Below are 26119 nucleotides of genomic sequence, written 5' to 3'. Positions count from 1 at the left end.
ATCCGGGAGGGCAAAAGATCTTTGGACTGAAGGTTTAATCATCTCTAAGATCTCCAATCCCTCAATGATCTAAAAAGGTATTTGAATTTTCTTGCAACTCCCTTTCTACCACTTCACTGCTACTTCTTTCAAGTTCTTTCATTAAAGCATTGGAACATTACTAAAGTGACTGGTGCATACATTGTTGGATACAAAGCTCAACATGGACTCTAGGTTCCTGATGTGGTGAAACTACAGGTAAAGAGGTGACAGCAACAAGCCGAAATATTTCAGCAGCTCCTTCGGGGGTTAGTGCTACACATATTTTAAAAATAATTTTAGGCCTGAAGATTACCTAAAACCCCCAAACATTATACAGTACATTTCTTTAGCATACATCACGGGACACAGTGTTAGGCTATTATTCCTTACTTACTGGGTTATACGCCATCTCTAGTTGAATTGACACTGGTAGACCAAAGTCTTAGACAGGAAGTCCACCCCTATAAAACCCCTCCCATACAGGAAGTACTTCGGTTTCTTTACATTTGTTTGAGCTCACTCAAGCTCCAGGTCCTGAGTCCCAAAACAGTTCTTATATGAATCAAGGGATTGATTGATCGAATCCATTTGAGAAAAGCTTATATGCTTAAATAGATGGTACCCGAGCCTCGCAAAGAAGACACAAGGATCCTGCGAGGTTTTGTCTGTAACGCGACCTTTGGTCACTGGACCCTATGTAGTGGAATCCTGGACACTACAGAGCTAAGGCATTCCTGCAGGGTGCTGTACAGGTCCAAGGGAGTGCACCTTAAAACATGAAAAGGGTACCCAGTCCTTGAAGGTCCCCAGGTGACGGAACCCGACGTGATGGGTAAAGATTGGGCTCTTCGTTTCTAATGTTGCCCTGCACCTGGACGGGTAAGTGAAACCCCCTTATTTACTTATTGTGGGGTGCCTCATGTGTTGTAACAATTTGTAAAACTAGCTCGATAGTGGACACCTGGGTGGCGGTGACCGCAGGGGGAGTTTCGGCTAGCTGCTGGTGTTTGGGCAGGAGTACCTTGTCTTGTTGTCTTGGCTGCTTTCTTATGGATGGTCTGTGCACAGGGGTTTGCGCATGGTGGTTCGCCATAGCGCACACAAGTTTGCAGCTGCGCTGGATGGCCATGGCACACACGGCTTTGCCACACAGAACTTGCACACAGAGGCGCACATGCGCTATAGCTCTAAGGATGGCACACAAAGATTTGCTTCATGCACGTACACAGCTGGGCACATCCACCATGGTTGCACACGTCTGTGCAGAGCATCCCAGGGCACAGCCATCTTATTTAAGCAGAGGATGGCTGACATGCGGTGCTTCCAGGGGGCAGCTGTTCACACAGAGCAGGCTCTGAACCATTCACTTTCAGAAGTTCATTCCTCCTTACCCGGGTCATGTGAGTCACCAGGTATAAGGAGCTTAGCAGGATTGTGGCATATTAAAGGGCCTCCTTTCTGGGGGGTGTAAATTCTAAACCCAGGTGTTCCCTATTTGTGGCTTGCAACGTCTTCAAAAAAGAGGAGCAAGGCTAACACTACAGGGAAGAGCACATCTATGTCATCAGTAGCTCCTGAGGAACCTAGTTGTAACCTTAGTGTTGTATCCCCTGAGAGACCAGAGGCTTCCGGGCAATCTGAGCTGCTGCGCCTGTCTGGTATTGTGCCTACTGCCAACGCTGCTGCTTCAGCCTTTGTCACCAAGGATGATCTGTCCTCAGCTCTAGCCAGGATAGAGGACAGAATTGCTGTCAATGTCAAGATTGCCTCCATCTCGCAAGGTGGCAAGAAGCTTGACAGATCCCCCTCCCCTGATCCTCCTAACTTGGAGCAGGAATGGGTTGATGAAGGGGAAGAGCTAAATGCTAAGGATTCTGTGGAGGGCCAGGCAGATGAGTCTGCTTCTGAGGAATCTGGGCCAGAAGATGTCCAGTTGGTATCAGCCTCTCAGTCACAGAGGCTTTTGATCCAGACTCTAACCGAGATGGTCAGTTACATAGTTAGTCAGGTTGAAAAAAGACATAAGTCAATCTAGTTTAACCCAAAAAAAAAATACAATCCCATATACCCATATCCTTCACCCACAGTTGATCCAGAGGAAGGCGAAAAACCCCAGCAAAGCATGCTCCAATTTGCTACAGCAGCGGAAAAAATTCCTTCCTGATCCCCCAAGAGGCAAAAAAATCGGATTTTCCCTGGATCAACTACCTATAAATGTTTGTACCCAATTATATTATGTTCATTTAGGAAAGAGTCCAGGCCTTTTTTAAAGCACTCTACTGAGCTTGCCAGAACCACCTCTGGAAGAAGTCTATTCTATTCTTACTGTGAAGAAATCTAAATCTTTTTTCCTCTACATCAACGCGTATTATTACCAAATACAATCGACAACACGCTAAGCTACGCAATATTTATAATAGATATTGGTATCTTTTGACTGCTGATCAAAAAGTCTGTAAATTTATTAGACCTCATCCAGAGATAACTTACAAGAGATCTCGTTCACTCAGAGACACTCTGGTCACCAGTCACTACAGCAGTACTAATCTGATCAAAAATAAGTCCCCCGGAACCTACCCATGCGGCAAATGCAATTTTTTTTTATTTATTATTGTGGGAAGAAGTATTGAGCTCCCTAATGGGAGCACTTGGACCCCTAGACACAGAACCAACTGCCAGTCAGTTGGCTCTGTGTACTTAATGAAATGTTGCTGTGGAGCGTTCTACGTGGGCAAAACAAAGCGCCCACTTTTTTGTAGAATTAGGGACCATGTGTCCCTGATATCTAAACACAAAATGGAGACACCCATAAGCCGCCATGTGGGATTATAGCATAATTACAATCTTAAGTCTGTTGGCTTCTTTAGCCTTGAACACCTACCTCAAAATGAATGTAGGGGGGACATTGACAATAAGCTTCTCCAGTTGGAGACCAGATGGATTTACACGTTACCGGCCACTCGATTTCCAGGCCTGAATGAGGGGATCAGTTACAAGCCTTTCTTATGAATGGTGTCTCCTCGAGATGAGGTAGGCTTTTGCTTACAAGTAACTCTCTTGCACCTTGAGCCTTGCTGACCACAGTTTCTCCAATCCATTCTTTTTGGTGTTCTCTACGCCATCTTTTTGGGACCTCTAGTGGCCCCATATGTGTGCGCCCTGATACCGGCCTAGCCGTTACTTTTGAGATGGTGTCACTGGCCGCCCATTTGTTGGGTAGTAAATGAAATTTAAATTAAATGAAATTTGTGATACTACTGTACATACTTGTTGACTACCTGTTTATATGAATTGAGCATTGATAAGTAGTGCGTATATGTGTGGTTTGTTGGGTTTTTTTTTCTCATCGCACTGCTGCTTCGCCTGGGCTCTGCCCTGTTTTTGTTGTTTGACTCCCATACGGACGCCCAAGGGTGTGCATTGGGAGCAGCAATGTACCCTTTGGGGTGACGCTGTTTTTATTTTGTTCTAGTGAACTATGCATCTACAATATCAATATTGTGTCCATTAAAAATAAAAAATGAATTTTGTCTGTGTACTGTTATAAGTCAATTAATTCTAATTTTGTTTTCTGTTTATACACCTAAGGCTCTATACAAATCATTGCTTTAAATATGTAGCACCGTGACCTGAATACCTTCGTTCCTTTTCCTGATGAAGCCGATCCGGCGAAACATGTCGAAATTTTAGGACGCAGGGACTATGTACATGCAACTCCAGTTTTTCTCATTAGGTCAGGGTTTAGATGTGTGCACACCCAGGACCATGATTGTAACTGCAGTTGCATATATTTTTTTTTTATTATGTCATTTAATGTGTCTATGTGTCTTTGAATAAAAGATTTATATTTTACTATAGCAATTGTCTCTTTGTATGTATATGAAGTACCTTTAAAGTCCCATTCCCAATAGATTTTTTCTTTACCATTTTTTAGGGATGTCGGTACATGTGTATTATATGTTTTTTGTTGGGTGCTGGCCTCTCTCCATATATATCTAGACTTTTTTCCTCTAGACGTAATGAGTGCCCCCTTGTCATTGTCTGTTCTGCCTTTAAGTTACCTCCTGCAGAGGTTTCTGAGCCCCCCTGGTCCTCTTTGGGGTTCCTGAGGCCTCCTCAGGCCACACAGGCTTTGCCTTTGCACCCACTGCTTGAGCATGTGGTATATGCTAATTGTGAACATCCTGACAGGATTTTCATTCCTCCAAAGTTGTTTTCACTTTTATATTCCCTAGAGGAAAAGTTTGCTAAGAAATAGGACATGCCAGCGGTAGATGCGGCAGTCTCTTCCTTAAACAAGAACTTAACTTGTCCAGTGGATAATGCACAGGGTCTTAAGGACCCTGTTGACAAGGACCTGGAGTCACTATTAGGGGCTTCCTTTTCTTTGGCCGGTTCAGCTATTCATCCAGCTGTCGCAGCAATAGGAGCCTGTCAGTCCCTAAGGGATTAGGTCAGCTGGCCTGACAGGCCTAACCAAGAGGAGGATCCTACTGAAAATAGGGCTGATATACCTCAAGCATTGTGTTTTGCTCTAGATGCCTTGAAGGACTCGATACAGAAAGTCTCTTGTTTGGCTTTCCTGTCTATACACATGCGCAGACTTGTGTGGCTTAAGAACTGGTCAGCCAAGCTTCCTTGTAAGAAGTTGTTGGCAGGGTTTCTTTTCTATGGGGAACACTTTTTTGGTGATGATTTGGACAAATATATTCAAAAGATTTCCTGGAGGGAAGAGCTCTCTAATTCCTGTGAAAAGGACCAGGCGTCCCTCGTTTAAAACATCAGCTTCCTAAGGTGTCTCAGCCCCAAGGCAGTTCCACCACCAACAGAGAGCTAGAGCCAGGGGCAAACCACAGGGCCAGGGCCAGAAAAAAATCTGGGTCTAAAACTATTCTGAACCAAGCCCTCCTTTTGAGGGGACACTCCCACTCTATCGGGTGGGGGGAAGGCCGCTTCACTTTGCGGACATTTGGAGAACAGTGGTTAAGAACAAGTGGGTCAACTCGACAGTATCCCGCTGTTAAAAGCTGGAATTGCGGGGGTGTCCTCCTCAGAGGTTTCTAAGATCCAGCGTTCCTTCGGATCCTCCAAAAAGAGAGTTATTGTTTCAGGCACTAGATCATTTAGTGCATCAGGGAGTGAATATACAGGTTACTGTATCCAAAAGGGGAGCAGCGTTTTATTCAAACCTGTTCACGATTCAAAAACCAATCGGGGACACAAGGCCCATTTTGGATCTAAGATCCCTGAACTAGTATCTATTAATCCAGTCCTTTCTGTGAATAAGTAAGTCTGCTCGGTGGTAGCCTTGCTCCAGTTGGGGGACTTTCTAGCCTCTATCGATATCAAAGACGCATATTTACAAATACCTATCTTTCAACCTAATTAGAGGTTCCTGCGATTTGCAGTAGAGGAGCATTATTTCCAGTTTGTGGCGCTGCCCTTCAGGCTTGCCACAGCGCCCTGGGTGTTTACAAAGGTTCTAGCACAAGTACTGGGTCTTTTAAGGGCCCATGGAATCTTGGTGCTTGGATACTTGGACGACCTCCTGCTCAGAGATCACTTACTGCAGGCCCTGGACCGGAGCATAGCCTGCACAGTGCAGTATTTAGAAAACCTGAGCTGGGTTATAAATACAGAAAAGTCAGTCTTGAGGCTAACTCAGTGTCCGAAATATGTAGGTCTGATCCTAGATATGGTCCAGGCAAGGGTATTTTTGCCACCCGTAAAGATCATGCCCTGAAGGATCAGGTGCGTCTGGTAAGTGGCACCAGGCAACCCTCCATTCGGCTCTGTATGAGTCTTCTGGGAAGGATGGTGTCCTCCTTTGAGGCAGTTCCCTATGCCCAGTACCATTCCAGGCCTATACAACAAGACATCTTGTTGGCTTGAAACAAGAGAGTGCAAGCCCTGGATTACCCCATGTCCTTATCTCCTCGGGCGTGCTTAAGCCTAAGCTGGGGGTTGCATGATCCGAACCTGTAAAGGAGAAGATCCTTCCTCCCGGTGTCTTGGAGAGTACTGACCACAGACACCAGTCTCTCTGGCTGGGTAGTGACCCTAGAAGGGCTCCCAGCCCAGGGGAGATGGCCAAGGGCAGAGCAGGGCCTGCCCATCAACATCCTGGAGTTGCAGGCGGTGCGTCTGGCCCTACGGTCCTGGACAGTGGAGCTTCACAACTGCCCTATCGGGGTTCAGTTCGACAATGCCACTGCGTTGGCCTATATCAACCACCAAGGCGGAACCAAGAGCCGTTCAGCTCAGGAGGAGGTGAACCATATATTAGCCTGGGTAGAGGGACATGTACCGGTTCTATCAGTGGTCCATATCCCAGGGGTTGAGAAATGGAAGGCAGATTATCTCAGCCACCAGCAGATCTGCCCAGGGGAATGGTCCCTACAACCGTACATGTTTTGGGAAATTTGCCAGTGATGGGGATGGCCAGATGTCGATCTATTGGCATGAGGTTCAACAACAAGCTACATAAATTTGTGACCAGAACAAGGGATCACCTGCCAATCAGAGCAGATGCTCTGGTAGTTCCATGGAGCCAGTTCTCTTTGGTTTATGCATTCCCCCCGATCCCTGTCCTTTCACATTTGTTGCGCAGGATTCAGGAAAAAGGGGTTCCAGTCATCCTGGTGGCAAGGGGCTGGCCCAGAAGGTCCTGGTTCCCAGAGATCGTGAGATTGGCAATAGACGGGTCATGGAGAAAATGGCATTCTCGTAAATACATGACTGGGAGGATTCTCTCTTTTCTACAGTCGGCAGACTGGTCTTAAGTACAATTAGGGGTCAGATTTCAGCCTTGTCAGTATTCTTCCAAAGGCCTTTAGCCTCCCATTCTCTGCTCTGAACCTTTATGCAGGAGGGAACGCATTTGTTTCCTCCCATTAGGTCACCTATGTGTCCTTGGGACTTAAATTTGGTGCTGTCTGTGTTATGTAAACAACCATTTGAGCCTATCAAGGAAATTCCATTAGTCTTGTTGTCACGCAAGCTAGCCTTCCTGATGGCCATCACCTAAGCTAGAAGAGTGGCAGAATTGGTGGCCCTTTCATGTAGGGAACCATACTTAATCCTTCACCACGACAAGGTGAGGTTGCGTCCTATTCCATCTTTTTTGCCAAAGGTAGCGTCGGCCTTTTATTTGAATCAGGACATTGTTCTGCCTTCCCTTTCTCTCAGCCTTTGTTTGGCAGAAGAGAGGCGACTGCATTCCTTGGATGTAGTGCGGGAAGTCAGAATTTATTTGTCTAGATCTGCGGAGATCCGAGGATCAGACTTCTTTCTTTGTTTTGCCAGAAGGACCCAAGAACGGGTAGGCAGCTTGTAAAGCTTCCATTGCCCATTGGGTCTGCCAATTGGTCATTCAGGCCTATGGTCTGAAACATAAGGCTCCTCCCTTCAGGGAGAGAGCTCATTCTACCAGGGGTGTAGGATCCTCCTGGGCTTTTTGGTATCTGTGGCTCAGATTTGTAAGGCTGCTACCTGGCCTTCGGTGCATAGGTTCACAAGATTTTATCACGTGGATGTTAGAGTAGCCGAGGTTTCGGCTTTCAGCCGTAGTTTACTACACGCTGCTGTATAAAGTCTGATGGCTATTTTTTTGGCAGGGTGTCTCCCTCCCCTCAAGGCTATTGCTCTGGGACATCCCAGTAAGTGAGGAATAATAGCCCAACTCTGTGTTCCGTGATGTATGATAAACAAAATAGGATCATCACAGGACACAGAGGTCCCTCTCCTCTTTTGAAGATTTGGTGCTTGCTACAAAACTGAAGTACTTCCTGTATGGGAGGGGTTATATAGGGGCGGACTTCCTGTCTAAGACTTTGGTCTATCAGTGTCCATTCACCTAGAAATGGCATATAGCCAAGTAATTAAGTAGTAATAGCCTAACTCTGTGTCCCGTGATGTACTCAAAGAAAAGGATTTTACAAGTACAGTGCCTTGTAAGTATTCATATCCCTTGAAATTTTCCACATTTTGTCCTGTTACAACCAAAAACATAATTTATTGGGATTTTATGTGATAGACCAACATAAGGTGGCACATAATTGTGAAGTGGAAGGAAAATGATAAATGTTTTTCAAAATGTTTAACAAATAAATATGTGAAACATGTGGCATGCATTTGTATTCAGCCCCCTTTACTCTGATACCCCTAATTAAAATCTAATGAAACCAATTTCCTTCAGAAGTCACCTAATTAGTAAATAGAGTCCACCTGTGTGTAATTTAATTTCAATATAAATACAGCTGTTCTGTGAAGCCCTCAGAGGTTTGTTAGAGAACCTTAGCGAACAAACAGGATCATAAAGGCCAAGGAACACACCAGACAGAAGTTTAAAACGGGGTTAGGTTATAAAAAAATATCCCAAGCTTTGAACATCTCACTGAGAACTGTTCAATCCATCATCCGAAAATGGAAAGAGTATGACACAACTGCAAACCTACCAAGACATGGCCGTCCACCTAAACTGACAGGCCAGGCAAGGATAGCATTAATGAGAGAAGCAGCCAAGGGGCCCATGGTAACTCTGGAGGAGCTGCAGAGGTCCACAGCTCAGGTGGGAGAACTTATCCACAGAACAACTATTGTTCGTGCACTCCATAGATCTGGCTTATATGGAAGAGTCGAATACATGCTTGTTTGTACAAGCTGCTGACAAATACAAGTTTGGAAGTCGCTTGGAGAGGAATCCTATGCTTAATGCTTTTATAGTTTGGTGCGCCGGAAGCACTTAAAATGTGTGAGTACCGTGATTCGATGTTTTCTAAATACATTTTTAAACTAGCCATAATGCACTATCCAGCCTCTTTCTTGCTTTAAAATTGAGGACAACTTCTCTGGATTTTCCTGTGGGATCCTGCTGAGCCAGTTTCACTTATGCCACGTACACACGACTGGTCTTTCCGTCGGACTGAACTCCAAAGGACTTTTCGACGGAGTTCCGACGGAGTTCTGCCAAAACGGACTTGCCTACATACGATCACACCAAAGTCCGACCATCTAAAACACGGTGACGTACACCAGGTCCGACGGGGCTATAAAATGGTAGTTCAATTAGCTAGTGCTCCACCCTTTGGGCCCCTTCTGCTAATTTCATGTTTATCTCGTGTTAGTAGAAGTTTGGTGAGAGACGATTCGCGCTTTTCAGACTCGTGTTTTTTCAGATCGTTTAACTGTTTTTCAGTTTGTGCTTGTGGGGTTTGTATCTGCTTTTCAGTGCATGTAGTGAGTTCGCATTTGTTAATTCAGTGCATTCTTGTCTGCTCGTTGCTGAATTCAGCTCGCTCTTCACAGACCTTGCTGTTCTTCAGTGCATTCTGTTAAGTTCGTTCTGACCAGCCGACCGTTTTGAAGCCATGTTGCATGTACATACTCATCATAGAGTTCGTGGTTTGCTTGGGCTTGGTGTTGTAGTTAATTATTCGACCCAGGCCCAGTCCATGAACAGGGTGGGGAGGAGTTCATGGATCAAGAATTGGTTACTCCAGCGTGACCAGTTCTCTCACATGCCTTTGCTTCGTGAGATCTAGGAGAATAATCCTGATGATTTCAGGAACTTTCTCAGGATGACGGACACCGTTTTTACCGTCTGTTGGCTTTGCTGACCTCTTATATCAGCAGGCAGGATACCTGCATGAGGCAAGCCATCACTCCTGAGCAAAGGCTAGTTGCCACGTTGCGGTACTTGGCGACTGGGAGAAGCCTGCAGGACCTCAAGTTCTTGACAGGCATCTCCCCCCAGGCTCTGGGGATCATTATCCCAGAGACCTGTTCTGCTATAATTCAGGTCCTGCAGGACTATATTAAGGTAAGATTTATCCTTTAACATCACATTTTACTGTATTTAATGTTTGCTAATGTATTGTATTTCTTTCCTCAGTCCCTAATTACCATGATTGCAATATGCTGTGAATGTCCCCTCTGTCCTCATGCATGCTGTAATCTGTGTGTCTGTGTGTCCTGAAATTAATTTATAATCCCCCCCCCCTTAAAATGTTTCCAAATGGTCTGTGTGTCCTTAAATTAATTTATACCCCCCTTAAAATGTTTCCAAATGGTCTGTGTGTCCTTAAATTAATTTATACCCCCCCCCCCCCTTAAAATGTTTCCAAATGGTCTGTCTGTCCTTAAATGTATTTATAACCCCCTCCCCCTTAAAATGTTTCCAAATGGTCTGTGTGTCCTTAAATTAATTTATAAGCCCCCCCTTAAAATGTTTCCAAATGGTCTGTGTGTTCTTAAATTAATTTATAATCCCTCCCCCTTTAAATTTTATCAATGGACCATCAGAGGGGGTGAGGAATCTGACAAGTGGGCCTTATATTTTAGTCTTTAAATAATACTTAAAATAAATGTTATACTGATGTTGGGCAAGAATGTTTTTTGTGTAATGTGCTTGCAATGTTATGTGCAAAAGTACTTTTTTTTTTTTTCTTGTTTGACTCCCCAGTTTCCCTCAATGCCACAGGAATGGCAGACTGTGGCATCCCATTTTGCCACCTGTTGGGAGTTTCCCAACTGTGGAGGGGCTATAGATGGGAAGCACGTCCACATTGTGCCACCACCCCATTCAGGGTCATACTATTTTAATTATAAGGGGTTTCATAGTATTGTGTTAATGGCGGTGGTGTCGGCACAGTATGAATTTCTGTATATGGACGTGGGGAAGAACGGCCGGATGTCGAATGGAGGAGTCTTCGCCCAGACGGAGTTCTAGCAGCGTCTCCAGAGTGGTGGCCTGGGATTGCCACCTGATGCGGATAACGTAGGAGGACTCCCCTTTGTCTTCATTGCAGATGAAGCCTTCAGTCTGGGCGAGCACCTGATGAGGCCATTCCCCCAAAGGACCCTCACCCCGGAGAGGAGGGTTTTTAACTTCCGGCTGGCCAGAGCGAGAAGAGTTGTCCAGCCGGTTCCGCCTGTTTCTGACAGCAATCCATATGGCGGACTACAAACTTAATCATATCGTCCTAGCATGCTGCATCCTGCACAATTTTTTAAGAAAAAAATCGAGAAATTATATGGCCTCAGTTGGGCCTGAGGCTGGACTTATTCCAGAGAATCCTCTGACGAGCCTGGATACTGGTCGTACTGGCTTGGCCCCCAAAGCGCCTATGAAGTTAGGGATAACTATGTTAGTTAGTTTACGGGTAGGGGACCATTGCCATTTTTATTAATAAAAAAAATGATAAGATGAAATCTTGAAATGTATTTATTGCTTGCTTTTCTTTTTGGCTGTCTCCTAGGTTCTCCTAGTGCACTTGTAGTGCCAAGTGTATTTTCCTTTAGTAAATAAGCCCCATTGCCACTGTAAACGCCAAATTACTTACAAAACTGGCATTGAAAGAAGAAGACACACATTGTTGATTAGGAAACTTTTTAATCTGTGCACATTCACATGTGCGTTTATATTTTTCTTTTTTAAATATATATTTCTTTTTTTAACAATATATATATTTTTTTTTTTTTAACTTTTTTTTCTTTTTAAAACAGGCATGTTCTAAAACATAACATACACACAACTCTGGAACTTACAAAGTTCAACATCTAGAAAATGAAGGCAATATCAGACATTATAGTGTCAAAAATGTCTTGATATTGCCAAAAATCAGATGGGGTGATGTCACCCCTGTAAAAGCCAAATTTTGAAGATGCACACAAATTGGGATTCCAAATGGGTAATGTCAACATTTGCTATCTCCCATCATGGGGGATCAACGGACGTGTTTAGTGGGTGCAATCCCTTCCTCTCACCTACTAGTGTTATGAGGAAGGGGTTGCACCCACAAAACGCGTACATTGAGATCCTAACATGGCAAATAGCACATGTTGACACACCGTGTGCATCTTCAAAATTTGGTTTTTAAAACTGTAAAAAATTAAAAGCACAGAATGTGGTCATCTAAAAAGGAAATGAAGAACATGATCAATTTAGTTTTAGGGAAAAAGGGATTAAATTCTCCCCAAAACATCGATCATGTTCTTCATTTCCTGCTGCATGATGTCCAGGTGGTTGCGCATGATGTCCAGGGGATTGCGTATTCCATCGATCTCCCCATTCCAGGCCATGATATGGCCAATGAGTCTTTGGGCGCTGTCGCGTGAAAATGGTTCGGCCGCTTCCCCTTCCACAACCAGCACATCACCTAAAATTGATTAAAAAACATGTATTTAGAAATATGCAGGCATACATAGATTACCTGAAGCTGGGGTGTCAGACACTCACCTGGTGGGGTGCACATCTTGCCCACTTCCTCCACCTCTCCTTCCTCAAGATCCTCGGGGGGGCTTGGGCTAATTTGCCAATCAGGTTGGCGATGTTGGGGGTCCCTGGTATCCTCTGACTGCTGTCTGAGTCTTTTCTCCCCTATGAGAATGAAACAAAAGGTATACTACTTAGCACACAGATATTTGAGTCCAGAAACAGGAATATGAAACATTGCTTTGAAGTGGTGTACAATTGTTTGTTGGAAGAGATCCAATTTGAAGACATGATTAAAATTCCCTTTTAACCAAGCTGGAATACTTACCTTTTTTGGCCACGTTTCACAGATAGAGACACCCCAAGTATCCACTGGAGCACCTGTGTGGGTTACCCTAAAAAATGTATTCTGATGTCCCAGACTAGTGCTCCTGAGTCCAGATGTGTAAACAGCTGCCGAGTATCCTCTCCTTACATTCCACTGAATGAAGTTTGCTATTCATTCTAGTTTCAAACACATCTAGACAACAATGTCCTAAACTTTTTTTAATAAGACAAAATGTTGTTGAAACCCTGTATCAACTAAATACACTGTATATATTTTCAAACACAGTTTCCTACGAACGATGTTTCCTACGAATGATTACTGTGTCCACAAACATGAAAGTAGCCATTTAAAACTGCACAACAGTAAAGAAAAGCACATAGAGCAGCATGCAAGTTAATAATCAGAATAGAAATACGCGACAAGTACTTACTTTTTTGAAGCACTTTCTTTATTCTTCTGTACTGATCCAGCTCCCTCAGTTTAAGGTCAGACCAGCGTTTCCTTAATTGGTCTTTGGAGCGGTGTACCCCAAAATTATGCTGCAGAGTCTTCACAACTTTTGACATGATTTTGGCCTTGTGCAAATTCGGCTGGATGTACGGTCCATGCTTCCCATCATAATCGTTCCTCTGCAAGATGTCCACCATCTCCACCATCTCTTCAAAGGTCATATTGGAGGCCTTAAATCTCTTCTTCCCAGAATGGGACGTTTCGGGCTCCGGGCTTTTCTCGTTACTGGAATAATTTCCAAACACCTGCTGTGTCTCCGCCATGTTGCTCCTACTGCGCACCGTAGAGAGAAGTGGTGGGGAATATTCGTGAAAAAGAATGTCAGGGGCGGGCGACGCAGACGGAGTTTCACACATGGCGCAGTGTATATAAAGCTAACATGCATGTGCCGTACGTACGTATGTTCTGTGCGTAGATAGAAGGGGTGGGGAATATTTGTGAAAAAGAACGTCAGGGGCGGGCGACGCAGGTGGAGTTTTGCGCATGAGCAGTGTATATAAAGCTAACACGCATGTGCCGTATGTGCGCGGAGGAAAGAGGAACGGAAGTTGCAAGCATCCAAAATGAAGGTAATTTTTTTTTTTTTTACTATTTTGGAACATCAGTGGCCTATACTGCTTAAAGATTGAGGCTTATATTGGGATAAGATTATGGGAGTTTAGGCTAACATTAATGTTTTTGTCTTGTGTATTGTCTTACAGATTTATGTGCAAATTTATTGACAAGTACAGGGAGCTGAGGAATCTGTGGGAGGTCAAACACAGTTTATATTACAATAAACAAGCAAGGAACGCAACGCTGGAGACACTTCTGGAACTTGTGCAGACTTTGATCCCAGAAGCAACCATGGAGATTTTGGAAAGTAAAATTGGGATCTTGAGGAACATGTATAGGAGGGAGCATAGGAAGATCCAGGTTTCCCTGAGATCAGGAGCATCAGCAGGTGATGTGTATGTACCCAGGCTGTGGTACTTAAAAAAACTGCGTTTTCTTGACGACCAGACTGAAGCCAGGGAATCTATTTTGACCCTTCCCTGCAGCCTTCCCTCCACCCTTCCCTGCAGCCTTCCCTCCACCCTTCCCTCCACCCCAGCAGAGGCTGACAAGGAACAACCTAGGCCTTCCATCCTGGAAGAAGCGGATGTGCCCAGCTTGAGCCAGCTATATTATTTTTATACATATTTAGTGTCCTAATATTAATGATGTTAACTAGATGTTATAATTGATTACCTATTAAGGATTTTATCCAAAAAATGATGCATAGTAGTGGCCAAAAATGTTTGTCACCAGCTTGAAAAAATGCTGGGGTCAGAATGATACTCTTTTATATGTATTAACATTGAATTTGCAAGTCATGAACTGAAAATTGTGTATGATTGATGAACCAAAAAATAAAACTATGTCCCTTTTTTATACACAAGATGAGCTCAGCCAGGAGGAAGTTCTGGAAAGTGGCAGGCAGGAGGAGGCTGGGCCCAGTGACAGCCAGGAGGTGGGCGGGCCCTGTGTCAGCCAGGAGGTGGCTCAGCCAAGTAGGAGCCTCACCCAATCGCAGGTGCCTCCCCTCTGCCTTCATACAAAAAGGCCCAGCAAGGGGATGGTGACAGAGGAGGCATCACTGTGCCTCATTAGGGAAGCTACGAATGTCCTCACGAGCCCCCCCCGACGCTGAAGAGGCCTATGGCTGCTATATAGCCACCAGGTTGCTAGAATTGGAGAAGGGCCAACGCCTCCTCTGTGAGGGAATTGCTGAGGCCCTTCAAAAGGGGCTGAGAGGCCAGCTAACTGAGAGCAGCCACATATATGAGCAATACCATCCTCCTCCTGCCACAAGTCCACCACCAGAGCCACAGCCTCCAGGGAAGGCTGCGGGGAAGGCTGCAGGGCAGCGTGGAGGGAAGGCTGCAGCGAAGAGAAGAAAGTGATGACCTGGGTTCAGTCTGGTCTGACAGAAGACACAGGCTGGTTTAGTACCACAGCCTGGGGACATATATGTCATCTGCTGCTGGTCTTGATCTCTGGGATTCCTGGACCAGATTGTGGTTCCTATTATATGGACTCCTCAAGATCCCAATTTTCTTTTCCACAGACTTGATGTGTGCCCTGGGGACAAAAGGCTTCACAAATTCCTAAAGTTTCTCCAGCGTTGCCTTCATCTTTATTTTGTTAACCAGAATAAATGGATATTTTATTTTCTGAAAATACTTGCCTATGTGTTTTTATTCAAATACATTTCTAAAAGGCAATGTTAAATTAACAAGGGACAGCTTGCCTTACTAGCTGCAATACCATGGCTACACTTTATTTTCCATAGGTGACGCTTACAGGTAATCAATTTAGAGTTAACCGTGAGCTTTTGCTAGAATTATTGATCTCACTTCGGCCTGCACAGTGGTATATTGTATACCATTTGTAGGGCAATCGCCATTTTCATATGTAGGCTCCCCTATATATTTTTTTTAAATGTTTAAAATCATTTTCTTTTTTTACATACCTTTACTACTATCACTGTAGGGGACTAATAGTGCCTATGTGATAGCATATAGGTGTCAGGTTCTATTTATTGAAGCTTCTACCCTGTACCGCATTGCAGATGATGGAACACAGATCATGTTCCATCAACTGCTTCCTCATGCACAGAAGCCGATGAATGCGAGCGCTAGACCAAGAAGTGACGTCTTACAAGTCGCTTCCTGGTCCATTCATAGGTGGTCAGAATTGATATTCATTGCAATCCTCCCACCCCACACAGTAACACCCACCATGAGGGACAGGTGGGACAGCAGTGTCTGAAATACATGGCGGGGCGGTCATGCGGGGGTTGACATGGTGTGGTAGTTGTGGAAGTGATCAGTTGGCTTCACAGCTGCTCGTATCACTTCCCCATGAAAGCCGACAGTCAGCTTTACTGATGTACACACATGGTATAGCAGCTGGAAGTGTGTTTAAAAAGCACAGATCCCAGCACCATTTTAAAATGTCACTGGGGCTCAAGTGGTTAAAGTGAAACATTAAAAATGCAAAACTCCATCAAATAACATGCCTGGGGAATGCTCTGACCCTGTCTGTGTAGTGGCGCATTTGTACGATGTATACAACATACCACAGTTTAAATTGCTGGCACAATGAAGGCTCCTGGCTGCTTCCTTTTGTTTGTAAACAAAGTATTCATGGATTCCCTTCATCTATTCCAGACGCCTACTCTAGCTGAGAGTTTGGTGTAGATGTTAATGGGAGACCTCCTCACAGCTTACTCTAATGTTTATTTCATGATAAAATCTCCCTCTCATATTGTGGCTTAATCAAGCCGCTTACATAATGTCCAGCTGCTGTACAATATTTATGGTTATTGTCTCTCAATTAATACACTCTAATGATTGTTTCAGGATAAAAATTGCCTCTTCTGTTCCTTTCATTACAAAATAATCATGCTGCTAACTAAGAATGAGTGAAAGTTTGGTTTGCTGGACGTTTGCTGGAAACCTCAAATATAGTCAGAGGTGGCCCATCCATAGGGGGCGCTCGGTCGTCGCCCCCCCAAGCTGTAAAAAAAAATGTCACTTTAAGAGTGACCAGTCACCGGACATGCAGCGATCTATGGGAAGCTGATTTGCCCATGTTTAGGGCGTGTGCAGAGTGCAAGCTGTGCGCCCGCACACACTCCCACTCTACTTTGATTCAATATGCCTAGTAGTGGATGGGACTGGCACGGCGGGGACCGAGAGGATAGTGGGCGTGGGTGGTGCTACTACATCACTTCCGGGTTCTCGGCCACAATGGGGGTGAGTCTACTGGAGTGCATGCGGCAGCATTGAAGGTAAGTGCTGGCTGCCCTGCATTGTCATCACTGGGGCCCAAAGTAGCTGCCATTTAAGCCCTGCGCTGCCCACAGACTTTCACGGAGTAGCGTGTGCAGCTGATTCCCCCCTGCTCTCCCAAGTGGCGGCCACATTGTGACAGGAGAGCGGGACAGCTGCAAACTTCATGTGCTTGAGCCCACTTGTCCCAATTCTCCCTGTCAGGAGCTGCGGACCAGAGTGACAGTGAATGAGTGGCGCTCCGTGTTGCTCCCACCCCACCTTGCCTGACAGTGACAGACCTGTGTAGCACACAGCCGAGTGAAGTATTCTGGCTGTGTGCTATGGGTCTGATAGGCGGAGACTGCACTGTGTTGTACCGCCTTGTCAGGTGAGAAAGAACACAGTGGAGAGAAAGGGATTTGCAGGTGCAGAGAATTGGGCTTACAGAGGTGAACGTGGATGGGGGTGGTACAGAGGTGGATAGGGGAGGGGGCTACAGAGGTGGATGGGGGGGTACAGAGGTGGATGGGGGGATACAGAGGTGGACGGAGGAGGGGGGTACAGAGGTGGCGGGGGGTACAGAGGTGCACATGGGGGGTAAGGAGATGGACAGAAGGATACAGGTGTGGATGGGGGGGTACAGAGGTGAACTGTGGATGGAGGGAGGTACAGAGGTGAACTGTGGATGGAGGGGGATACAGAGGTGAACTGTGGATGGGGGTGGTACATAGGTGGATGGGGGGATACAGAGCTGGATGAAGGAGGGGGGGTACAGAGGTGGATGGGGGATACAGAGGTGGATGGAGGAGGGGGGCTACAGAGGTGGCGGGGGGGTACAGAAGTGGACGGAGGAGGGGGGTACAGAGGTGGCAGGGGGAACAAGATGGACAGAAGGATACAGAGGTGAACTGTGGATGGAGGGGGGTACAGAGGTTAACTTTGTGAGAAATGCTATATATCAGTTTTTTGAGAAATGCTATATACCAGGCTTTGTGAGAAATGCTATATACCAGGCTTTGTGAGAAATGTTATATGCCAGGATTTGTGAGAAATGCTATATATACCATTTTTTTGAGAAATGCTATATACCAGGCTTTGTGAGACATGTTATATACCATTTTTTTTTTAGAAATGCTATATGCCAGGCTTTGTGAGACATGCTATATACCAGGGTTAGTGAGAAATGCTATATACCAGGATTTGTGGGAAATGCTGTATACTCTGCTGTGAATCTGGACTGTATACTCTGCTGCGATTCTGGGCTGTATACTCTGCTTTGATTCTGGGCTGTATACTCTGCTGCGAGTCTGGGCTGTATACTCTGCTGTGATTCTGGGCTGTATACTCTGATGCGAGTCTGGGCTGTGTACTCTGCCCTGTGATGTGCTGAGATGAGCTGTCCTGAGCTGTATACTCCTGACACTATGGGTGGAAGCAAGTGGAATACAGGGGACAGAGTGGGTGGATGCTATAAGGAGTGAGGCTTATAAGTGGGAGGGGTCAAAAAGGAGGAGCGGGGGGCATGGCTAGCCGGCGCTGAAGATGGCTGCCTGAGAATACAGCTTCACAGCGAGGGAGAACACCGGAACGTATAGGACCTGACAGAACAGGGGGATTTACCCCAAAATCGCCTCATACCTGCACCGATGCCGACCGACAATGTCCCGCAAACGGATGGGAGAACGCGGCCTCAGAAAACTCACCACGTACATGTTTACACAGGGCAAGGTCAGTGATTTCCAAGATGTCGCCGGCGGCCTGACAGAGCCAAGAGAGGCTTACACAGACCTCCCTGATGACATCCACAGTGAAATGGGCACAGCTCCACTGCCTATACCCCCTACCCATGACCCAGGATCTGATCCCCTCACTTCCAGCCCAGCTAAGGCTCGGATGCGGATGTATACACCGCAGCCGCAATCTCCTTATGACAGGACTGCAGCCCAGGCCCAGGCCTTCAATCCCTTCCAATCTAAACAGGCCCTGCACAATTTTATGGCATCCTTTCCCACCTCTGGCTAGCCAGTAATTGATACTACCCTAAAAGAGATGCTCATGTCCCTGCAAACATCTCTGATGACTGATCTGTCATCCCTGTTTAGTAAAATCTCCACAGACATGCATTCTATGGACAATAGAATCTCTAACGTGGAACAAGGCATGACAGACTGCTCATCCACTGTAAATGACATCATTGATGCAGTAGAAGACATTAAGGATGAACAAAACTGGATCGATTTGGAAGATCGCTCAAGACGCAACAACGTCAAATTGCGGGGGGTCCCTGAGTCTATACCCCCGAGAGATCTCCCTAAATATGCCAAAGACCTCATACGCACTATCCTACCTGACGCGGCCCCCAGAGATATCATCATCGATAGAATCCATAGGATTGCCAAACCCTCTCACCTAGCTGCATCAGTACCAAGAGACGTCCTCAGGAGAATCAATTTTTTCCACATTAAAGAAAAAATAATGACAGAAGCCAGGACCAAAGCTCCCCTGCCCAGACCGTATGAGGCAATACAGATCTTTCCAGATCTTTCTAAGTTTACTCTACAAATGAGGAGGAAGCTAAATACCATCACCAAAGGCCTCTTCAATCATAAAATCTTATATAAATGGAGGTACCCTGCGACCATCCTTATCACGAAAAAAGGCACCACCCACGCTATCAACGACCTAATGAAAGGCTTGCGCCTACTGCACGAATGGGGCATCATTCTAGAACCCCCAACAGAAGGAGTTCCCCCTCTGCCACAACGGAACTCTCACCACAGGCACACCAACCAGAGCTCCAAAATCCACCACCCCCAAATGGGTACTTGAATAAGATGGGTCACAACCACTATAGCTTATTTCTCTCTCGCTGCCTTGAGTATCTCTCCAAGTTCTTTGAATACTGTTTCCCCCCCCCGCGGCATAGCTTCATATAAGCTCTCTGATATTCACGCCGCCACGTTCCTTATACAGCGAGATTGCAGTAGAAAGATACACCTACTGTAAGTTCTTGTTCTCATTTTTTGCTTTTCCAGCCTTTTGACTTGTTGTTTCCCCCCAGCTTCCTCCTGCAGCTCCTGATCCGGATCTCCCACAAAATTTAGTTGAACGTCCGTCCAGCAATTTCATCAGTGACAGACTCACCAGCTCTCCACACGTTACAAGCAACGAACTGTAAGTGATACTTCCACACTCAATTCACCTCACCCACTAACCTCCAAACATGCCTTGTAACATTGTGTCCCTCAATGCCAAGGGCCTTAACCACCCAGCAAAACGTCACTCCCTTTGGCACACTGCAGCTAAAATGGACTGTGACATCTTCTGTGTACAGAAGACTCACCTGCTCCCCGCGGCAACTGCCCTATGCCACAACAACAAGTACCCCCAAATATTCCATGCCACCTACAACTCCAAGAAAAGAGGAGTTCTCATACCTATCAAAAAAGGTCTAGACTTCCAACTACTACAACAAATCCACGACCCCAATGGTAGATATCTCATTTTGTCATTCACCCTCAACAAAGTTACTTATACCTTAATGAATATCTACGCCCCTAACACCCGTCAGATACGTTTTCTGAGAAAAGCCTTAACCAAGGCACGAGCAGTCTGCAAGGGTCACTTGATAATCTGCGGAGATTTCAACACGGTTCCTGATATCCACATGGACTCTACTTCTCCAGCGAAAAGAAGAGAATCCCCCCTGAGGCAGCTCCTCACGTCACATGATGTCTTTGACGTGTGGAGATGCCATCACGGGTCCGAAAAGGACTTTACTTATTTCTCACCCCGCCACAAATCTTATTCCAGAATTGATTTGTTCCTTACAGACAAATGGTTACTACAAAACATCAGCGCATCTGTAATCCACACCGTGACGTGGTCAGACCATGCCCCAATCTCTATCTCTATTAATGACACTACACCCCAGCGGAATACGTTCCTCTGGCGGGTGAACAATTATATTCTGCAACACCCCAGCTACTCCCTAGACATAGAAAAACACATACACGAATATTTCGATTTAAATAAAGGATCAGTGGGGGACCCCGTGACGGTGTGGAACGCGCACAAAGCTGTTATCAGAGGTAATATAATGCAATTAAGTTCCATGTGTAAAAGGAAGAGGACGCAGCAAATAGACACCCTTACTTCCCAAATCGCGACTCTTGAATCCCAGCATAAGACCAATCCAGACCCGAACATCCAGGCCCAATTATTGACCTTACGACGAGACCTGCGATCGCTTCTTCTCCACTCCTATGAACTAATCCAAGGCGGGCTCAAAGCTAACTCATACTCCACATCCAACAAAGCGGGTAAGAGACTAGCGCAACGCCTCAAGGGACAAAGGATCAAATCCAAAATCCCAACTCTATTCTACCCCCAATCTACTGACACACTGACTAACCCCCAGGACATCGTGAACGCCTTTAGTGACTACTATAGCAAACTCTAACATAAAACATGACCATACTACTTACCAACCATCCCCTGATGATATTAATAATTTTCTTCAACAAATTAAGTTACCAACGCTGACTGAATCTCAACTCTCCTCCCTTAATGAACCATTTGTGGAACGGGAAATTCTGGACACGATAACATCCTTGCCCTCGGGCAAAGGCCCTGGACCAGATGGTCTAACGGGAGAATATTATAAAAAATTTTCCAGACACTTATTCCCCCATTTGACGGAATTTTTCAACATTGCTGCCTCCTCTTCAAAATTCACTGATGAATCACTAAATGCTCTTATAATCACCATCCCGAAACCAGGTAAAGCTCCTACCTCTCCCCAAAACTTCCGCTCTATCTCCTTACTAAATCTTGACGTGAAAATCTATGCCAAAACGATTGCCAGACGCCTGATGGCTGTTATGCCTGATCTCATACACACTGACCAATTAGGGTTCATTAAGGGCAGACAAGCCCCTGATGCCACAAGATGGGTGGTAAACCTAATACACCATATTGAATCTAGCGGAACGCCTTCTCTGCTCCTCTCTTTGGATGCAGAGAAGGCGTTCGATAGAGTCCACTGGTTCTACCTAAGAGCAGTACTGATCAAACTCGGATTCAAGGATCTCATATACAATGCTATAATGGCTTTGTATACTGTCCCATCTGCGAAGGTATACTCTGCAGACATGCTTTCACACACATTTCACATAACGAATGGCACTCGCCAGGGGTGCCCATTGTCCCCGTTGATCTTCAACATGTTAATGGAACCATTTGCGGAAAACATACGCTCAAACCCCCTAGTCACAGGCCTGACGATAGGCAAAATATCACATAAAATCAGTCTCTTTGCGGACGATGTCATACTAATACTCACCAACTCGAATTTCTCCCTTCCTGAAGCCCAAAAAATATTAGACTGGTTCGGACGCATATCATACTACAAACTTAACGTAACTAAGTCTCATGTTTTAGACATTAAACTAGACGCTACGTCTAGAAACCTGTTACAAGCCCAATTCCCCTTTTCCTGGGCTGACCATAGCATCTCATACCTGGGAGTCCACCTCACAAAATCAGTTAAACACCTATTTGCAGCCAACTTCAAGCCTTTCCTTGCCAACTTAAAGGTAGAAACACAAGCCATAACCAAACACAACATTTCCTGGTCAGGTAGACATGCAGCATTCAAAATGCTCCACCTACCCCAAATTCTATACCTGTTCAGAACCCTCCCCATACCCTTGCCTAAATACTACTTCAAATCACTACAATCCATGTTTAACAAAACCATATGGAATGGGGCCAAACCTAGATGTGCACACTCGACACTCAGACACCATAGATCGGCGGGTGGCTCAGGGACAATAGACTTTGAAGACTACCATACAGCGGCAATACTGGACCAGCTCACTGAGTGGTTCCGAACAAATCCTAGCAAGCTTTGGAGCTCGATAGAACATTCAACTCTACTTCATCCAAACTTGAAAGCTTGGGTAATGAGCTCACCCTGGGGTCCAAAACTGACGGCGGCAACACCTCCCACCATGGTGGCGTCGATCGCAGCATGGAAAAAACTAATACAAAACAGCAAAGACATACCTAATACTTCTCCCATTCCTATCCCTATCGAATCTCTTCACCACCTCTCACCAGACTTATACTTAAACCAATGGTCCAAGAAAGGAATCCGAACCATCCAAAATATTCTACTAAACGACAAACCCAAACCTTTCACCCTCCTGCAACAAGAGTTCAACTTACCTCAAACAGACCTCTTTACTTACATGCGGGTCACGCACTGCCTTAGAGACTCCCACCTTCGGGTATACACAGTGCATCCTAAAGCATGACAAAATCTAACGTCCTCCACCCCAAACAAAAAGGAATATCCCTATTCTACAACATCATGCATCACAAGCTGCAATTTACCAAGAAACATACACTGGGAACACGACTTAGGTCAGACCTACACAGAACACCAATGGCAGAAGGCGCTCCTGTCAATATACAAATCCACAAAATGCACCACGCTTTGGGAAACCACCCAAAAACTGCACCTTAGATGGTACCTAACCCCCTCCAGACTTACTAAATTTAAACCCTCTACATCTGATCAATGCTGGCGCTGCAGCTCAGCCAAGGGCGACTTACTCCACATCTTTTGGACCTGCCCACGCTTACGAAAGTACTGGAACACGATTTTCCAAATACTCTAAGAAGTTTTACACCAAGACATGCACCCAACACCTGATCTAGCTGTCCCGAACCTCACCATTGAATCAGTGCCGCCACCATACAGACATATAGTGACTCACATCTTATTGGCTGCAAGATTATGTATTGCGAGGTCATGGAAAACAGATACACCCCCTTCCGTGGAACACACTCTAGATACGGTGAATCTCCACTATAGTTTTGAACTGATGATGGCCTCTAGTACAGGCCTCCTACACAAAAGAAAGAAAAAAATGGGAGCCATGGGAGCTGTGGTCTGGGGTTGCATCATTCCTTTAATATCTGATAGCCTGATGCTCTTTTTTTTTTCTCTTGATAAGCAACATATTGTTAGAGTACTTACTTGATACTATTACTTAATATCGATACTGCTTTCAGTTCCGCATATTTTTCCCTTTTTTCTTTCTTTTTTATTAGAGACTGTCCACACGGATTGCCACTCCCCCAGGTAACAATGGGGTTCCTGGGTGAGAGTCACTCATGCAACAATTAACTTCAGTTAATACGCTTGAGTCTAAGACAGTTTTCTGTTCTATGATATAAAGATAACCAGATAACCTGAATATATGTCTACATCTAAGTGATTTACTGCTTACCACTATACAATGTGCACATTGTATTCTTGTGTATTATTTGCAAAATTCAATAAAAATCTATTGTTAAAAAAGGAGGAGCGGGTCTGGCACCCTCCCATCCTAAAACGTCACCAGCCGCCACTGAATATAGTGATGCCCACCCCCTTAACCACTGCAGCTCTGGAAAGTTTACCCCCTTCATGACCAGGCCATTTTTTGCGATGTGGCACTGCGTTATAACTGATAATTGAGCGGGTGCGCAACTTTGTACAAAAATAAAATTGATGTCCTTTTTTCCCACAAATAGAGCTTTCTTTTGGTAGTATTTGATCACCTCTGCAGTTTTTATTTTTTGCGCTATATACAAAAAACGACCAAAAATTTTGAAAGAAAACAATATTTTTTTACTTTCTGCTATAAAACATTCCCAATAAAAAAAATGAACAAATCTAATTTCTTCACCAGTTTAGGCAAATATGTATTCTGCTACATATTTTTGGTAAAAAAAAAATCCCAATACGTGTATATTGATTGGTTTGCGCAAAAGTTACAGCATCTACAAACTATAGTATAAATATATATTTTTTAATTTTTTACTAGTAATAGCGGTGATCAGCGACTTATAGCGGGATTGTGATATTGCTGCGACAAATCAGACACCTAACTGACACTTTTGACACTTTTTGGGGACCAGTGACACTAATACAGTGATCAGTGCTAAAAAAAATATGCACTGTTACTGTACCAAAGACACTGGCAGGGAAGGGGTTAACATCAGGTGCGATCAAAGGTTTAAATGGGTTCCCTGGGAGTGATTACTAACTGTGGGGGAGGGGTGCTTTGACTGGAGGAATGTAAAGATCCGTGATCCTGCTTAGCATGGACACAGGATCAGCACATTCCCCTCTCACAGAATCTGCCTTGAACGATCAGCGGGTCCCGGCGGACAACACATCTGCACTCACTGATTGCCTCCTACTGTGTTCAATCACAGCGGGAGCAGAACCTGGAAGTGTCAGATCACGTACCAGGTGCATGATCTGGCACAGAGTGGCCACCCTGCCGCAGTATATCTACGGTGGACAATCGCTAAGTGGTTAAAGTGTATAAAAAATGAATTTTGTAATTTACACGAATCCTTTAAATAACATGCTTGGGGATGCCTTAAGGTTGCATGTGAAGTTAGAGAAGTTAGGGAATGATATTCCCTTTAAAAGTAACTGTATGTTGTTGTTTTTTGCAAACAGCAGGCAGTAAGAGCTCTGCCACTTAGCGGCAGTAGCACTACCACTGCTAAGTAATAGATCCTTGGCCGACCTCTGTAAACACACCAACCAGGAATCTGTCATTTTGTGGAAATAGCACTTCCATTGCTACATGACGAATCCCTGGCTGGCTGGTGCTTGTAAACAAACAGGCCAGGGATCCTGGGGGACATCATCATTGATCAAATATCCATATGTCATTGATGTCATCCAGTATCCCCGGACAGTTTTTGACAAATAGCAGCTAGTAATGATCTGCCATTTTGCAGCAGTGCGATTGAATGAATGAATGAATGAGTGATTTGTAAAGCGCTGCAAATGCAAACTGAATCACCTCAAGGCACTAATGCGTTTTGTGCTGTCATCTTCTTAGAAGAGGAAGGTCTTGAGTTTTTTCCTGAAGGCCAGATGGTTTCCTTCCATGCGGATGTGAGTCGGAAGAGTGTTCCATTGCCGAGGTCCCTGGACTGCGAATCTTCGTTCTCCCCTTGCGTTGTAGTGGTATTTGGGAATGAGGAGGAGGTTTTGGTTAGATGATCGCAGATTGAGGGGCGTTACCTTGTATGCATTTGTGGGTGAGGCAGAGGGTCTTAAATGTGATCCGATTCTTTACGGGGATGGGGAGATGGACTCCCAGGCCTTTTTTCCTGTTAGCAGTCTTTCCGCCGCGTTTTGGATGGCCTGTAGGCGCGCAAGCTGAT

The sequence above is a fragment of the Aquarana catesbeiana genome, linkage group LG02 (genome assembly GCF_042186555.1).
Source record: "Aquarana catesbeiana isolate 2022-GZ linkage group LG02, ASM4218655v1, whole genome shotgun sequence".
NCBI classification, from domain to species: domain Eukaryota; kingdom Metazoa; phylum Chordata; class Amphibia; order Anura; family Ranidae; genus Aquarana; species Aquarana catesbeiana.
The sequence above is the reverse complement of the archived record's forward strand: the minus strand, read 5'-3'. Positions refer to the sequence as shown.